The sequence below is a fragment of the Castor canadensis genome, chromosome 7 (genome assembly GCF_047511655.1).
Source record: "Castor canadensis chromosome 7, mCasCan1.hap1v2, whole genome shotgun sequence".
NCBI lineage: Eukaryota > Metazoa > Chordata > Mammalia > Rodentia > Castoridae > Castor > Castor canadensis.
The window spans coordinates 11,225,092-11,238,790 of NC_133392.1; the positions used below are offsets into that span (position 1 = coordinate 11,225,092).

A 13,699-nucleotide genomic window follows, 5' to 3' on the forward strand; every position below is an offset into this window, starting at 1 on the left:
TTTATTCTGGGCATTTGGAACAACTAGAACCAGGTTGTTGGTGAAAGATGACTTTATCTTCCAAAGCCAGCATGGATTCTTCCATGCATTTGCAGCACTTCTTGGCGGGGCCTTTTCTGCTCCCAAAGCATCTACACACTTTGTTCTTAGGAGATATGGCTGCAAAATATGTCTGTTCTAGGGTTACATGCATGGTAGAAGGAGACTAGGAAGGATGCAGGGCCACTTGATAGCCCCACATTCATGGCCAAGGGATGGGCTATGTAACTGGGGATGAGCTGTGAGAGGAGCCACCTAGGCCCCACCAGCCCCTAAAAGCTACCTGCCACCAGTAAGGGAGGAATGTCACAGAGGGCCCAGAGTCCTTGGGACACCCAGGAAGCTGGGGTCAGTATTTCAACATCAACACCTTTCAGCTCCTTCTTGTCCTGATTTTTTACTTTAGCCACCATCTGATGTACAAACAATGGAGAAAGTAGGAGGGAAAGACTTTCAACCCCCATGGTGGAAGGTCAGGCTAAGATTGGCCAGTTGTCTCTGGGGTCCACACTGTCCCCTGTAGGGATGGGAGCCACTGCTAACTACCCCAACTCCTCACTCCAAATGAATGTGTGGCCTCATCCTCAAAGCAAAAAGCATGCCATGAAGGACACAGTGTGGAGAATGTATCAAACAAACAAATCCCATTCAGCAGGGAAGCAACTTGACTGAGGGGTCACACCACATTAGAAACAAAAATACTGCAAGAGATGGTTGTCAGGGCAGTCTGGCTCTCCCATGGTTGCCCCTGGGGACAGAGACCAGAACTTTCTGAATCAGAGTTTCTGATATTTCTCCATCTCAGAATGAAATGATATAAATTATCCCATTTAATCTCCCTCTACACCCTGAAAAGTAGGAATTAGAACTCCTGTTTTACAATGGGTAAACTGAGGCATATATTCATTGAAGCAACTTGCCCAAGATGGCATCATTACTGAGTCTTAGGTCAAACTCCACTGTCTGAGTCTAAAACCAACTCTTCTCTCTCTGTCATGATCAATACAGAAGTGTATTCATGATCAAGTGTATTGATTCATGATCTAGTGTATTGATCATGAATACAAAAAAATCTATCTGTGTGGAGCTACCTAATGATTTTGAAATTGTAATCATTCAAGCTAGCATGATATCATAATTTAATGACCATAAAGCAAATAGATCATTGTCGGCCCCAGGGGAGGTCTTAAAAATGCATTCTTTTGATCAAAAATGTGTGGCTATGAACAGACAGAGAAAGAAGAAAAAAATGTATTCTCACAGTATTTGGGCCAGAAATGCTAAAGTCTTAAAATGGTCTATATGCTCTGGTCTGTTTCCCCATCACCAGGTTAAGCTGTGTCCTTGTCCTCCACATGCACCAAGGTGAGGGGCAGGTTCTGCCACTCAAAAACACTCTTGCCTCCTCCTGACCTGGCCTTACCTCACATTTTTCAGAAGTAATTGTCCCAGATTCTTCTGACTATGTCAGAGACACCATCTAGTTATGTATGCATTATGTACCTTTCCTACAAATATATCAGGACTATAATTAAATTCCATTTATGTCATTATTTGTTTAATGTCCATTGCTGTCCATCAGGGCTGCCAAGAATGGTTGTTCAGGATATTTACTGTCCAAGGGTGCCCAGTGGAGGAAGGAGGCCTGCTTCCACTCACTTGACTCTGTGTCCCAGGTTGCATTTGCTGGGAGGAAGCTATGCTCTTTCTAAAAAATAACTAAAATCCTGTTTCATTTGTAAAGTGAAATCATGTTTCATTGGTAAATAATATCAAGCCAAAATACTTGAAGATTTGGTCAAAAGGCCATCTTCTAAAGAGTAAGAACACCTGGGGATGGGAAGGGAGCCTCCGCTTGGAGGCGCTCATGGACATCAACCGCTCCAACTGGCACCCAGGTAAATAAACCAGAAAGAAAGCCAGAGTCTCCCTTTTGTTCTTTCCTTTTTCTTCAATGGAAAGGCTAGCATTCACCATGACAAAGAAGGCTGAAAGAGATAATTCCATGAGAGAAAGACTCAGGCCTAATATCGAAGCCATCTGCTGTCGGCAATAAGCACAAGGAGTTCCCCAAAGAATTGTCACTTCTGAACATGTCTACTTCTTATAAAGACATGAGGAAGGCCAGGCTGTGAAGTGAAGGAGCTGGCTGGTTTCCACTCACCCAAGTCCCAGTCCAAGTTTCCAGGTATGAAGGTTCCTAACTCACAGGTGCTCATTTTGTTCTTTCATGTCATGAGTGGGGTCACAGATCTGCTGGAGGAGGCAGAGGGACTCCCACATGTGCAGTGCCCAGTCCTGTCAAGATTCATGACAGCATCCACTTCTTGGATCCTCCTATGAAGTCGGTACAACTGAAGCCGAAGGGGACCACAGGTGTCACGGCACAAAGGGACTGATGACCAGATCCAAGCTCTTCACCTTCTGAGAGAAGAGGAAAACCCTGAGCAGCAAGAGGCTGGCATTGGCTTGCCCTGCAGTCACCAGGAGAGCCAGACACATCAGCCTATCAGTTTGGGTCTCTCTCTTACCTCAAACAAAGGAAGGCATGGACTGTTCTGAGAACTCGACATCAGTGGTGAATTTGGGTCCTGAACAGACATTTATACCACCAATGGAGCTTCAGTGAAGGCTTTATTCAATTAAGCCAATAAACCAATCTGTTCAATGAATATATGGGGTACCTATATGGACCATCATTGTGCTAGAGGTGGTCAAAGTCCTTGCCCTCATGGAGCTAAAGACAAACGTGGGAGCAGACAAAAAGATAAACAATGATGACAGGATCAGCCAAGGATGAGGACAAAGGACAATGAAAGGAACATTCAGGGACTCCAGGATGGATTCTTTGATGGGGTCACACTGAGGCTCAAACTCCAGGTTTACACAGGAGTCAGCCATGGAAATGGCTTAGTTTTTGTTCCCTTGGAATGTGATTCCAGCGCCAGTAGTTTGTCAGGAAAATGGTCTGGGAAACCCCAGTGGAAAAGAGACACATGTAGGAAGGAAGTCATCAGAGCGTGACCACACTGGGCAGCCAGAGTGCAATCTGCTAGAGGAGCCCTGGGGACCAGAGTAAAATATACACCTCAGACTTATGGCACCACAGGCAGAGGGAGAAGGGATATTTACACACAAATCCCCAGTCATCACTGGCTCAGAGCTGTTCTAGGGGATGGGTTGGACATCCACTCTCAACACACTGGGTCTATTGTGAGCACAGGCTGAGTGGGTTGTGAGCCAGTAGAAGCCCTTGGCAAGAAAGATGCTGATTGCTGGAAATCAGACTGGTGGGTAGGACAGAGGCAGTGCTGAGGGATAACCAAAGGCAAAGTGTTGACAGCACATGGGAAGGAAAGGATAGGGAGAGGGCAAAGGTCAAGAAAGGAAGGACTATGGCTAGGAGCTGTCAAGAATTGGACTCTGAAGTCAAGAGTCTGGGTTCAGACACTAGGTGATCTGGGTATAAATTCCAGCACTGTGACAGACATGCTGGCTGTGTGACATTGTGGCAAATCATTGTCCTCTCTGAGCCTTGGTTTCCCCATCTGATCAACAGGACTAATATAATAGTCCTGACATCACAGACTTTTTGTGAGGGTTAAATGAAGTAAAACCTTTAAGGTCCTCAACACAAGGCCTGAAACGTTCTATGCGCAAGGAGTGATGCCCTTGGCCCTTTGCATTTACCATCAAGAGGACTGGGAAGCTGGAATTCAGGAGCAAGGGTAAAAGAGTGGGACACAAGGATGAAGGGAGGCAAGGTCACATCCTGCAGGGGCCTGGACACCATGTTAAAGACCCTGGTTTTCTTTTCAGTGCATTGTAAGCCTGAGGTCTGACCTGGCATGATCACTTTAGAATGACAGTCCCAAAAGCACTACTTCGATAGCCCCACTGCAAAGTCTGCTGCTGGCATAGCAGCAATTAGTGCTCTTTAGTCCTAATTAACAAGACTCCGAAAGCCAGCAGAAGGGAAGAAGCTTGGTCTGAATCATCAGAGATATGCAGACTTGGTGAGAGGGGAGGAGATTTCATTGTCCTTCAGCAGACGCAATTCCCTATCAAGAGGACTTGGGCTGGCGTCCAAATGAGCTTGCATTTTCCATGCAGGTGTCAACCGTAGGCAGAAGGACCCAGACTCACTAGGAAGCGCCAGAAAGCAAGCTGGAGTGAGATGTTGGCTGGGGAGGACCCCCAGGGGAGTAACTTCTGTAGGCTAATGAGTTCTACCAAACAGGGAGAAGGAAATACACTGTTCTAAGGGAAATGCATCCTGGATGTGACTGTGGAGACACACACCCCACACACACATCCGCACAAACACATATACACACACATATTCACAAACACACACACATACATACAAACACACCACACACACATACAAGCACATATACACAAAAACACATAAACACACACACTTAGATATGCTAATGACTTCTACCAAAAAGGGGAAAGGAAATACACTGCTCTAAAGAAAATGCATCCTGGATATGACTGTGGAGACACACACAAAGACACACACACACACACACAAACACATGCACACACACATGTACACACACACATATGCACACACGCAAATATATACACACTTCTATGGCAGGATCTTGGATGAGGACGGGTGTTCATTTCAGAGAAGGGGATTATGGGACCATGTTGGCCATGATATTCTCCTTTTCATTTTTTTTTACCTTTATTGAAAAAAAACCTGGCAAATGAAAATTGTATATACTCAAGAGGCGTGCTATGGTTTGGATCTTAAATGTCCCCCAAAAGGTCATGTGTTGGAGGCTTGGCCTGCTGATGGCACTGTTGGGAGGTTGTGATGGTTAATCTTGATTTTCAACATGACTGGATGGAGAGACACGCAGGAGGTCAATAAAGTGCACTTCTTGATGACTGAAAAGGTCTCTCCAGAGATGACTGGCACATAGGATGACAAACTATGGGGAGAAGACTCACCCTGAATCTTGGCAGTATTGTCCAATAGGCAGAGAGCCCAGATAGAACAAAAGGAACACAAGTGAAGAAGAAGGAAGCCCTGGCACATGCAAGCTTAATTCTTTTATTTTTTTTTGATGAGAGTGGGGCAGTTCTGGGGCCCAACCTCAGGACCTTGAAATTTCTAGACAAGCACTTGACCACTCCAGCACTTTTTGCTTTAACGACTTTCTTTCTTTCAGTTGATTTTAGTTGAATTTTCATATGAAATTTAGGATTGTTTTGCTATTTCTTTGAAAACTGACATTGGAATTTTGGTAGGTATTGTACTGAATCTCTAGAATGTTCTGGGTTGTATGAGCATTTTAGACATTGATTTTTCAAGCCCGGGAGCATGAATATCTTTCCACTTACTTATGTCTTTAATTTCTTTCATTGATGTGTTACAGTTTTCAGTGTGCAGGTATTTCACCTCCTTATAATATTTATCTATCCAGTCATCTATCTCCCCAAAATGTCTATTACAAAGGACATGTAGTAATTTTGAGTTTCTATTTTTGGAACATATCTAATACCTTGAATGATCTCTGGGCCCAAACTTGGAAAGCTGTGTTAAAATCCAATAGTCTGAGACAGTGATGAAAAGAAACCACACAAAATACCCAATTCCTTTACAATTCAAGTCATCCGATCATCAAGGGCTAAGATCAAGGACTCTGTTCTGAAAATGGTTCACAATTGATGGGCCCAGGCATTCTGCAGCCACATGAAGCATATAATGAAACAGGAAGAAATGAAATAAGGAACACAGGGCATTTAATATTGATTAAAGAGCTGATTAAATATCAAGAAGACAAAACAATAATAAATGTAGACACAAAGATCCAAAATATCTATGGAAAAATCTGCAGAAACAAAAAAGGGAAAACAAATCCACAGTCATAGTTGAAGATTATCAAGCTTCAAACCCTACTCTAAGTAAATGATGGAGCAATGCCACAAAAAAAGGGGCAAAGATGAAGAATCCTCAACAACTCCATCTTAACCCGATTAACGCACACATGGAATACTACATCCGACAGATACAGAATACATCTCCAGGGGTGTATGGAACCTCCCCCTCCAAGGTAAACTATACCCTGAGCAATAAAGCAAATCCTAATGTCACAACAAAAAATTCCCTGCAATGTGTTTTCTACCCACAATAAAACAACATAAGAACTCATAAAATACTTCAAATCCTCAAATACTTGGAAGGTAAACATCCACTTCTAAATAATAGACAGACCAAAGATGTTATCACAAAAGAAGGAAGAAAACACTTTGAACAGAATAATAATAAAAGTATACTGTATCAAATTTTATGGGCCACAGCCAAGGCAAGGCTTGCATTCGAAAGGAAGAAAGAATCTAAAGTTATGACTTAAAATTCTAGCTTTAGAAGTATGAGCAAATTAAACACACATTTCAAATAAGGACACAGAAAATTAAGACACAAAAACCAGTAAAACAGATGAGACAAAAATAGAGAAAACAAAATGCAAAATTTGCTTTTTTAAAAAGTTTGGTAAAATTGATACATTTTACATGAAACTAAGAAAAGACTGTAGAGCTACAAATTATGATATGGAAAATGGATTATCCCTACTGGTCTTACAGACATTGAAAGTCAATATGAGGATATTTATAAATAACTTTATGCAACCTAGATAAAATGTAAAAATATACTGTACTTTAAAAACACAATTTGTCAAAACTGACCAAAGATTTCCACCATCAGAATGGCAAAGGAGGAGTTACCTGGACACACTCTGAATGAAACTGGGAGAATTATTTTTAAAATATTTCACATCTCTAAATAGTCCTAAGGACATGCTGCAAATGAAAAATACTTGCCCAAGAAAATATACTAAAACTCAGAATAGTGACACCTTGTGGCATCTGTAACTCAACCCCTTCACTCCTGCATTCCTCCCAGCTAGAGTGATTGGAAACCCTACTCATGTGGGTGCAGCCCAGAACTTAGGGCTCTCTCTCCCCTCCCCAGCTCCTGGTCCAAGGTTATGTAATCTTCCTGGGAGGGGCAATGTCAGTATTTCTATCTCCTGAGAAGACCAGAGGCTACTGTGCTCTCCCCACCAACTCCCAGCTCCCAGAGTAGTGTGTCACACAACGGGAGACTGCTACTGTGCCTACCCCAGCTCCAGAGATATGGTTCAGAAAGCGATAGGCCTTTAATAAGTACAGAGCTCTTCTCAAAGGAAATGACTGAAGCAATGTAAGGAGCTCAAGTCTAAGGATGCTCTCATGAGCAAGGGAGTGAAAAGCAACTCGGAGGATACTAGAGGCTTCCTTAGGGATCAACTGTCAGCAACAAGTTCACCAGCAACAAACAGCCATAAAAACTCCCCCTAGAATAATAAATCTCAAACACTGACCTTAAAAACTTACCTGCAAAGGAGCCCACATTTCATCAGATGAATCTTTAGGCAATTTGTGTCATAGGGTGTTATTGTTGAAAATCATTAATCTGATGACAATGAATAGAGCCTAATAGGTAGGTGTGGTCAGAGTCACTGGCTTCCTGGATGACTCTGCATATGCTCAAGGCTGCACACTTGGAGGAGCAACACCAGAGGCCTCACACTGCAGCCACACAAGACTACACTAAAACAATCCAGGCAGTCACTAAACAAACAAGCAAGTAGCAACAATAAGCTCTAGAATGACAGATGACTAAACTCAAGAGTTGTTCCAATACACTACCTAAATTGTCCAGATTCCAAAAAAAAAATTTTTGAGACACAGGGAGAAACAGGAAAATATGAGCTGAATTCTGGGGTGGAGGGTCAGTCAACAGAAACCGCCCATGAGAGTGGTATCAGATTGAATGAAGATATCAAAATAGCCATTATAACTCTGTTTGAAGAATTAAAGGAAACCATGCCTAAGGAAGGAAAAGACATTATAAAATTATCTCATCAAATTGAAAATGTCAATAAGGAAACAAATGATGAAAGAGAACCAGGTAGAAGTTCTAGACTTAAAGAGTGCAATAACTGAAATGAAAAATTGAGTAGAGAGGCTCAGGTAGATCAGAAGTAACAGAAGAAAGTCCAACAAAATTAAAGATAGTTCAATAGAGATTGTGTAATCCAAAGAGTAGGGGGGAAAAAAAGAAGGAAAATAAAGTCTCAGATAAATGTGGCCATTTTTAACATAGTAAAATGTGCAATGGGAGCTTCTAAAGAAGAGTGAAAGACAGAAAGATTAAAAGGAAAAATATTAAAAGAAAATAATGTCCCAAACATCTAGAAAGCTCAATGAACTCTAAGTAGATAAACACAAAAAGATCTACTTATGGACAAATCATAATAGAAACGAAGAAAATCAACTACAAAGAGAAAATATTGAAAGCAGCAAAAGTGACTTATCACTTACAAATGAACCCAAATAAGAGTAGCAACAATCCCAAGAAGAAACAATATAATAGATTCAAAATTCTCAAAGAAAAAAAATATCTGTCAACCAAGTCAGGGAAATTATCTTCCAAAGATGAAGGCAAAATAAGTATATTCTAAGAGAAACAAAAACTGAAAGAATTTGTTGCTGGCACACTCAACATTACAAAAAACATACTAAAGTAAGGTCAGAGGCATGGCTCAAGTGGTAGAGGCTTCCCTAGCAAGTGGGAAGCCCTGAGTTCAAATCTCAGTGTCACCAAAAGATACTAAAGTAAGTCTTCAGGCTGAAAACAAATGATTTTAGATAGTAATTTGAACACTCACAAAAAACAAAGAGTACCAATAAAGCTAATTATGAAATTATACAAGACAATGTAAATACATATTTCTCCCTTCCTTTCTTAAGACAAGCAATTGTAAAAAAGAAAACAAAACCTTTATTATGTAACTGCATTGTTGGGGATATAACATACAGCAGGGTGATGCATTTGCTGATAGCGAAGAGGAGGTGCGTGGAAGAAAGCTAAAGTAGACTAAGCAAATGACATGAGATGATTAAGTTAAATCCACAGGAACAAATGAAAAACACTGCATAAGAAAGTAAATGTAGCCAAATCCATGAATATATACTTATGCTCTTTCTCCCTTTCAACTTATTTAAAAGACTTAAAATATTGCAATAACATGTTGGGCTTATAATACATGAAGATACAGTACGTGAAATTATAATGATAGCACTGAAGTACGGAAGAGAGAAAAGGCCATATAGGAATCATTGGATTGGGAAATTGTTTCTTAGCTATGATACGTGAAGCACAACTAGCAAAGGAAACAAACTTGACTACAACAAAATGAAAAGGTTTGTTGCTGTAAACAACATCATCCAGTGAAAATGCAACCCACAGAATAGGAAAAAAATGTTTGCAAATTACATGTCTCTGATGAGATACTTGGGTTGAGAATATGTAAACACTTAAACTCAGGAAGAAAATAGAGACAAGGAAAAGTTCCACTAAAAAACTGACACAGGAGTTACACAGAAAATTCTCTAAAGAAGATATAAAAATGACCATGAAAAGATTTTCAAAGTCATTAAGTAAATGCAAATCAAAACCATAATTAGGAACAATTTCACATCCACTACTATAGTCATGGTAGAAGAGATGGACTGTAACAGGTGGTGATGAGGATGCAGCTGTATCAGAACCTCACACAGGACAGGTGGCAGTAGAGAGGAGCACCATTGCTGAAGAACACAGTACAGCTTCTCAAATGTAAGCACTTAGTTGCCATGAAATCCATCATTCTATTCCGAGCTATAGACCCCTAAAGAAATAAATACATACCCCACCCCAAAACTTTCACACAGATATTTATATTACCATTATTCATCATAGTTAAATGCTGAAAACAGTCCACATGCCCATCAATTGATTTGTGGATAAATAAAATGGGTCTATCCCATGCAGTGGAATATTATTGAATAATAAAAATAAATGAATTACTGATGAATACTAAACCATAGATGAACCTTGAAAGTGTTATGCTAAATGAAATAAGCCAGTTACAAAGAACTGCATAGTGAATAATGATATAAAATGTCTAAAATATGCAAATCTATGGAAACAAAAATTCAATGAGTAGGTTGCTTGTCTGGGTGGGGATGGAGAAGGGTGTGGAGTGTGAGCCAATGAATTCAAACTTTCCTTTATAGGAGACAAAAATATTCTAGAATAGACTATAATTGTGAAAACTCTGTGAATAAACTATAAACAACACACTATAAATATATAGTGTCATATGTGAATTGTGTCATATGTGAATTTATTTCCATAAAGCCATTCAAAGAGTTGCTTTTGTAAATGTGCAAGTTCATACATGAAACCATAAAAAAATTGTTGCTGAGAAAAATAAAGACCTTTATAAATGGAGGGATATATTGGGTTCATCGATCAGAACACTCTATAGTGATATCAAGTCTCACTATTCCTAATCCCAGGAGGATTTCTTATAGAAACATGTAAACTGAGTCCAAAATACATGTGGAAAAATAAAGGACCTACGATTGCCAACACAACCTTGAGAAAAAGGAACAGAGATGAAGGACATAAATTGACTGACTTCAGGGTATATTGAACTGCTACAGTTATCAATACAGTGTGGCCCGACATAGGGATGGAAACACAGACTAATGGATGATATATAGATAGAGCACAAACGACCCACACTTTTACAGTCTATTAACTTCCTCAAAGTCACTAAAACAATCCTATGGTGAAATGAAAATCTTTTCAACAAATCAGTATGAAAAATACAAACTTCAAATTCTGCCTCAAATTATGGACAAAAAATCAACTTTATCTAAATGTAAAAACCCAAACCATAAAGGAAACCTATTAAAGAAAAGGAAACATAAAGATATGCTTGCAATTTAAGGGTATGAAAGGGTTTCTTAGACGGGACACAGAAAGTAATAAGAATAAAAGAAATGTAATCTCATAAATTAGATTTTATCAAAATTTACAATAACTTCTCATCAAAAGACACCATTAAGAAAAGAAATAAGCAAACTTCTTAATGAGAGAAAATATCCACGAAACATTTATCTGACAAAAGGCTTATAAACAGAATGTGAAGAAGCTCCACCAAGTAACCAGAAATAAATACACAGGAATAACAGGCAAAGGATTTGAACAGAAGATGTGCAAACAGAAAGATGCAAGACACGTCAACAGTCAGAGTTCACAAGACATGGGACACAGCACCATTAGTCATCGGGGAAATGAAAATTAAAACTGCAAAAAGATGCCACCATGCACCTACGAAGGTGACAAATTTAAAAAGATTAATAGCTCCAGATGTTAAGTTTTCTAAATGATATGGAAAACCTCAGATTTTCCATACATTGCCACGGGCACGTAAACTGATACAAGCATTTTGTAACAAGGGTTGGCAGTTTTTTTTCTAATGTTAAACACAGAGATGCTTTTCTTCTTTTCTTTCTGTGACAGAATCTCCCTACGTAACCCAGACTGGCCTGGAACTCACTATGTAGACACGCTGGCTTTAAACTGGGAAATGCTTCTATCTCTGCCTCCAAGTGCTGGGATTACATACCTGCCCCACCATGCCCAGTCTAGAGGCAGTTCGTAACCCAGCAATGCTACATACAGACATTTAGCCAACACAATATGTCAACACACAGCATCAGCTAAAAGAAAGGCAAGCAAATATCTCTAACAGCTTATTTCACAACGGAAAAACTGGAAAAACTCCAAATGCTATCAAGGACAATGGATAAAAAGCCTCTGAGAATGAAATAGATACTCATTAAAATGACTTACAGCTCAACAATACAAGGGAATGAGTTACTAATACTTGTAACGACATGGATGAGTCTGAGGACATTATTCTGAGCGACTGCACCCAGACACAAATGAGCTTACATTGTATCATTCAATATAAATGAAGTTCTAGATAGGCAAAGCCAATCTGAAATTTTAAAAAAGACTTTTTGCCAAAGGAAAGAGAAGGAAAGGAAACCTGACAGTGGCTGCCTCCTTCAAAGAGATAAAGACTGCTTGGAAGTGGACAGAAAGTACGTGATCAGACAGACGTTCTTCATTGTGATGGTAACGTGGGTTACGTGGTATGTCTACCTGTCCAAATCGATTGGCTATGATTTATGAATTTCAGTGTGATTTTTCCTTAACATGCTAACATTCTATAATGAAACTGTCATCACCAATCAATGGTAGTGGAAAAAAGCACATTGGCTCAAGCCTGTAATCCTAGCTGTTGGGAGGCAGAAATTGAGAGGATTATGGTTCAAGGCCATCCCTGGCAAAAAGTGCTGTAGACCCCATCTCAACCAATAAGAACCGGGCATGGTGGCATATGCCTACCATCCTTGCTATGAGGGAAGTGTGAATAGGAGGATTGCAGTGCATGCCAGCCCAAGCATAAAGGGACACCCTATTCAAAAAATAACTAAAGCAAAAGGGACTGGTGTTGTAGCTGAGTGGCAGACCACCTGCCTAGAAGCCTGAGGCTCTGAGTTCAAACCACAGTACTGGAAAAAAAAGGAAACAAAAAGAACAGTATGTTAGTTTTCTGTTACTGCAACAAATACCTGAGAGAAACAATTTAAAAGGAGGAGAGGTTTATGTTGGCTCACTATGACAGAAGTTCAGTCCCTGGTCCGTCATTTCTAGGTTATGGCGAGGTAGAGCTGCTCAACCCATGGTGGCTGGAAGCAGAGAGAGAGCATATGTGTCCCTGTGCTAGTGGCTTCCCCTTCTTCCCCTCTTGTTTCATCCAAGCCCCCAGCCTATTGGACGGTGCCACCTACCCTTCAGGGCAGGTCTTCTCTCCCTGGTTAATCCTATCTGGAAACATGCCCTACAAACACACGCAGAAGTGCTCTTCACTAATCTCCTAGGCGCTTCTCATCCAACCAGGTTGACAATCAAGATTCATCATTGAAAGCTGACTGTTGTCCCTGGGGCATCAGCGAGGATTCATTAGGCATTCTGTTTTCTTCTATATAATAATTGGAATTTTATATAATAAAAAGTTGGAAGTAAAGAAGGAAGGAAAAGAACGAGGCATTAGACTTCAATTTTAACCTTTAGTCTGACCCTGATGTTATTTTCATAGAACTCAAATAGTGAACCAGTTCTTTTAGGAACAGTATCTTGAGTTAAATAATATTATTTCTAAAAATAATATATTTATTCAGACCAGGAACTTGGAGAGTAGATGAATTTAACACAAGAATGACTAATTTCTTCCCATGTGGCCTAACTGCCCTAGAGCAAGACTTCTCAGCCTGGACTCTATTGACATTTTGGATGGTATAACTCTTTGTCACAGAGCTGTCTAGTCCACTGTAGGACACTCGTCAGTGTCCCTGGACTCTGTGCACTAGACACCAGTAGCATCAACTACCATTTCACTCATACTTGTGACAACCTACAATGTCACTGGACATTGCTGAATACCCCTGGGGGCAAAACTGCCCGGCTAAGAACTTCTACAATAGTCATCCTCAACTGACCCTGGGGAGGGATGAAAACCAGTTCTTGGGAAGATGAAAAACATCTTAGATATTACAATCATTTGGACAAAACTGACATTTGAAAATAAAACCTTTAGCAGCTCCTGCCAAGTTTGCTGATGTCTCCTGACATGACTGTGAACCTGGGAGCTTTCATTTTTAAGTACATTAACAGATATACAATAAATCC

The 13,699-nt window shown here is 40.2% G+C and overlaps 1 protein-coding gene across 3 annotated transcripts in view; it reads right to left on the minus strand.

The window, feature by feature from the left end:
- Plpp4 (phospholipid phosphatase 4) overlaps positions 1-13,699 on the minus strand; it is a 129,271-nt gene that overhangs the window by 43,421 nt on the left and 72,151 nt on the right. The window lies entirely within an intron of this gene.